Here is a 5,633-nt window from a genome sequence, read left to right as displayed (position 1 = left end):
AACTTACTATCATTTTTTTAATGTTCTACATAAAGACAAGACACAACAGTAAATTATAAGTCTCTTATTTGAAAAATCTTGTGTCAAGTCTACTCAAACATAACACTTTACAAATGAATAAGTAATAATGATAAATGAAACTGTAGATGTTACTTGACACAAGTATACTCAAACATAATGCTTAACACTTAACAAATAACTAAATAATAATAATAAATGAAACTGTAAATGTTACTTGAAACCAGGCATTGCTTTGATTTCAAAATGTGGTAGTCTATTATATCTATAATGAAAGGTGATGCCTTCCATCCCCTTGTTCTTTTCTTATCAGCTACATTCCCTTGAATAGATAATTTTGTCCTTCTCTCCATTGCCTACAATAAATTCAACAAGGGGTCATAAATCAAGATAAATTGAACTCCATATAACTTCTATATCTTGTATTGATATGTTTGATATTGATGGTTGTTTAGAGCATCTAATGTATAACTTTTCCTTCATGTCAGTTTTTTTGCTGATAATCTCAAAACAAAAAATTATAAGAGTTGAACAAAATCTCTTGTTGCATGGATGTATTTAAAGGAAAGTGGAGATAATTTGAGATAAATACAAGAAAACCTCAGAGATAAGATGCGATAGACAAATACAAGATTCCAAATAGTATATTTCTCCATATTCTCAAATAAACATGCTAATGGTGGAAGTATCATCATATTCCTATAATAAATTTGACTTGGATAATTATGATAATGAAATGATGTATATTTAAATCCATTGTAGGCTTCTCTGAATTTTACTAATGATTAGCTTGTATGATTTTATTTCTATCCTTTTTAGAGGTGGGAAAAGAAATCCAAGCTTTTGCACACTCATTTTTGGGATATTTTATACTTGATGGCAAGGATATAATTGAATTTTACCCAAAGAACACTCTGGATCTTTCTTAAATTGTTATAAAAGATTTTGATCTTATTTTAAAAAGCTTACAAATTTTAACCCTATAAATTATAATCATAAGACAATAACATTTGTAAAATATATGAAAACTTTTGATTCCTTCAAATTATTCTAAAGGTAGTTGATGTGATTCCATTCATCTCTTATGGATGAGACTTCCCACTCTTTTGCAAGAGGAACACATGGTGAAGGTTGCTTCTAGAAGTTGCATGTACAATGGAGTTGAAACCTTTAGAGCTTGCAACTCATGCACTTCCTTCTGTAACCGCCTATTATCTTCCATTAGATTTTCATAGTACCACTTCAGAAATCTGCACTCCATTTATGTCTTCTTCATGCCATTTTTAAGCAATATATTCTAGAACTAGATTCCAACCTTCCATGGATGAAGGTTGGGCTACTTTGCCAGGATAATTTTTTGCTTTTGCACCATAAATTTATTTGAGCACTTATTCAAAGAGTTTGAGCATGATTTGAGCAATTACATCAAGAATTTGAGTAGTTATTTAGATTTTTATAACATTTAATTCAAGGATTTGAGCACTTATTTAAAGATTTTGAGCAATTATAGAAAGAATTTGAGTAGTTATTTAAAGGATTTGAACACTTGAAGGATTTGAGCATAAATTTAAAGAATTTGAGCACTTATTTGAAAGGATTTGAGCAAATATTTACTAGATTGAGTGTGTTGTGCTTTTTAAAGCTTCCTTCTAGGAGAGCCGATTGATCTTTGAAAAGGTGGAGCTTCTTCCCACTATTATCTCCTTCCTCTTCATCACTACCTCTCCAGGATGCCCTATTGTTCTCCCTTATGTTTTTTCCATTGCAAAAAAGCTCACCCTCTTCCATGTGAAAGGACAAAACAATGCTATTAGGAGAAGACACAGTGACCTCTTCATCATATTTGGGCAAGGATATTTGGTTCATATCAATGCCCTGCCTCTCCCTCCTCCCTACACCACATCATACAAAAAAAAAACACTCAAAAAACCCTACAATTTCTCTAAATAACTAGATAATTTCACCAAATAACCAGAGGATTTCACTAAACAACCCTAAATAAATGCAACACAAATGCAAAAATACACTAGAGGATGTGATCTAGGACCATAGCTATCCATGGAGGCTGGCCTCATCTTCACCTAGTAAGGGAGCTCAGCCATTGAAGAGGAAGAGGAGATATTTAATGGAGTTTAGCAGAATTCCAACATTTCTAATCTGAGATTTTTGCCTAGTGGTAGTAAAGACAACTGACCCCAAATGTGTTAGACATTCCTTGTACTATGCGTTGTAGGAGTACATCTTAATCATCCCTATCAACCAAAATCCCTGATTCCTCACACTCCATTTTTTTCTTTTTCAACACATCAACACCCCTGTTCCTTAAGTTTGTATAATAAGTATCAGGAACATCCCACTCATGAACAAAAGACTCCTGGTAGCTCCCTCTAATGAAAAAGAAGATCTCTATCCCATCTTGGCTACTTTGTCATTCAAAACTGCTATAAGTAGGTTAGTGTAATACATATGCGACAAGCAAGAAATTAGTGCCGCAAACCAATGTCCCATTTGGTGTGAGCAATAATGTGAGGAATTTCTAAGGGCTCTCGCCTACAAGTGAAAGCCTATTGGAAATTATGCTGGAGGACTACCTAGGAAAACACTTAGAATGCCAAAATAGTGAAAGTATTCTTGATATCATAGACAACATACACTTAAGATTGTGATTGAGTGAATATAAAGAAATACATGAATCACCACTTTAGCTTTTGAGATGAGAAAAATTAAATTGGAAGAATTATAACCAATTGAACTCCAAATTCATACCTGAGTTTAATGGTCTCAGATATTGCCAAGTCCAATGGAAACTAGTTATAATTTTGCTTGATGGTGACATTAACCTCTTCCAATTAGTTTCCCTGTAGATATGAGACATGAAGGCTCACCATTCTCATTATATTATCTCTATGATTCTAGTGATCAATCAATATTTAAATCAAGCTAAATTAACATAATTACAACAAAATTCTCAATGTTTGAGAGAAGGAATGAATTACTAGACTTTCTGTTTATATGAATAACAAAGATATGGAGAAATACCATTCTAATTCATTCGTAAATGGTTGTATGGAAGCACTATTAACCAAGATATTTCCATCTATATTATTACTCTATAGATTAACAAGGCACCAACCTAATGAATATCAAAGTATTGTTTAAATATGAAAAAATTCCCAAGAAATTTAGATTAGGCATAGCTGATAAGCAACCTCATAACAGAGCTTTGAGTTCTTGTAGATCCTTACGAAACAAAGTGCATTTTGGCTATGTAGCATTTTGACTAATCTTATCTGTTAGCCACTCTCTGATTAATATTATGCCTATATATGCTTCTTAGATGTGTGTTGTTTAGGCCACCACCAAAGACTGATAATATAGTTGAATGTGCAACAAAAAATTGCTAGTATGGTCCACACACTGATCATTTGCCTATTTTCTTATCTATCTATGGCAACTTACCATAAACATAAACTTACAAAGATTAATATATAATCCATAGAAATATCTAGGTCTCCCAATCATTAGGCAAATTAAGAATGTCAAGCAACAATCTCCAACATGTTCTTTTCAAATATCAAGATTGTTGAATCACTAAGGTTGTGTCCAGAGCGTGGACTTTCAAAGCCCACCAATTTTATAAAATTCAATTGTATATTTTTGAGTTAGAATATGGAGTCTCATATTGAGTTCAATTTATTTATTGTTTGGATTAAATAGATTTTTATTTTCATGAATGACTTGTGGACATACACAATCAAATCTAGAAACAAAAAAATTATATTTCAAATGAAATGTGGAAATTTGATAAGATTAATGTGGTTGTAGTAAAGTGATTTAAGGTACCTGAGAATTGGCTTCTCCATAGCCTTTAGTAGGGGCCAAATGTTCATTTATTGTTTTTTTAAGGCATGTTCTCTAGGTTCCTCCATATTGCAGGACACGCCTATTTGCATCTGTGTCCACTCTAACAGGGGAAATTGTGGATATGCAAGTGTTGAATTAGAAGAAAATGACATACTTGATGATTCATTCATCTGTATATGCAAAAAGATTTAAATATTACATTTATCAAATATTTACTGCCATAGTAAATTGTACGAATTAAAAAGAAAGAATCTTTTATAGTTCACAATACCCAGTGATCTACATATGGATCTACAAATGGCCTATAGAACATCGATAAATGGTATTAAAAAAGAGAATTTTATGAGGATTATCTCAACAAAAACAATTTTTCATAACCGCTCAACTAAGACTTCGGGGTACTACATTTTAACCCCTATAAGAGCCCATATCACAATGAATTTCCTAACTACATGTGAACTTCAAATTTTAGATAACATATAGTGATCATAAAATTTCAACACTACTTTGCAAAACTTAATTACTATCATATCATACATGTTATGATCATTCCATGCCAAACATATCAATACAGTCATGGAATAATTGCTTTCTATAAAAACTCAAAAAAATTATTAAAATGCAATGGTTTTAACCTTATCAACAGAAAGTGAAAGGAAAATACTTTTAAAGTGTCTTCAAATAATGCAATGCTTCTAGGAAAGTTTACTAGTATTCCTTAATCATTAGAAGTTCATAAGAAAAAAATGAGCAATCAAAATCACAAAGGAAAAATGCAAAAATCAACTACTTTATAACATTTGAATCCCAGTCCAATCTAAACTCCCCTTCATCCCATGCCTTTCAAAAATCAATTTCTATATTGCATTTGAATTCCAATCCAATCTACACTCCCCTTCATCCCATGCCTTGGCCATGCAATGTTAAGTGTCTCTCAATTGTCCCAACCAATCCATGTAGGTTTTGATTCATTACAAACTCATTAAAGGCTTCAAATCAAGTTTCTATTATAATCTTGAACTAGTCCTTAGATTTCTAAAATTTGGATTTCTAACTCTTGTTTAATTACTTGTACAAGAATTCTAAAAAACCAAACTTTGGACTATGATTGGTTTTGGATCTGTTTATCATATCAAATGATTTATAAGCCTATAATAATCCCTTAGGCCCTATTCAGATCAAACCACTTCCAAAACTTGAAAGATATTCATTAAATGGATCATGAACTAAAAAAGGAATCATTAAAATATAGTCTATTAATGAGACTAGCAAAAAGCATGCAAAATGTGTCTCAATATATTATCATTCATAATTCAAAAATCAATAGGTCTAAATGTACAAGGTTATGTGCATCCACTATTCAACAACCATCTTGATATATGTTCAAGGCCAATCATAATGTGTACCAACCTAGGTATATGCTTATATAGGTCAAAATTTATTGAGTGAAAAGTCACATGGATAGATGGCACATTAATGACCTTAAGCATGATTACCTATGATAGGTTTATGAAAAAATGTTGCTATTATCAAAACCAAAAAAATAAAATAAAACCAGATTTAGCTATCTAGAAATTTGAGTTATTTCATTTATTCTCGAATAATATTCATAAAAACATTTTCCCTTTTTAAAATGACAGAAGAATTTACATTTTTGTCAACCAATCCTCTTGTAAAACTTATGGAGATTATTTTTATTGCAATGTGGCAATCAGCTTATGGATGCATAATCAAGTGAAAAAATGTCATCT

The 5,633-nt window shown here is 31.5% G+C and overlaps 1 pseudogene; it reads right to left on the bottom strand.

Annotated features, from left to right (window-relative positions):
* Positions 1-1,093: 1,093 nt before the first annotated feature.
* On the bottom strand, positions 1,094-2,120 carry LOC149536389 (homeobox-leucine zipper protein HAT14-like; annotated as a pseudogene).
* Between the last annotated feature and the right edge of the window lie 3,513 nt (positions 2,121-5,633).

The sequence above is a fragment of the Cupressus sempervirens genome, chromosome 10 (assembly GCF_028749045.1).
Source record: "Cupressus sempervirens isolate cs-2001-9-10 chromosome 10, ASM2874904v1, whole genome shotgun sequence".
In the NCBI taxonomy this organism is placed as follows: Eukaryota; Viridiplantae; Streptophyta; class Pinopsida; order Cupressales; family Cupressaceae; genus Cupressus; species Cupressus sempervirens.
The sequence above is the reverse complement of the archived record's forward strand: the minus strand, read 5'-3'. Positions and strand labels throughout refer to the sequence as shown.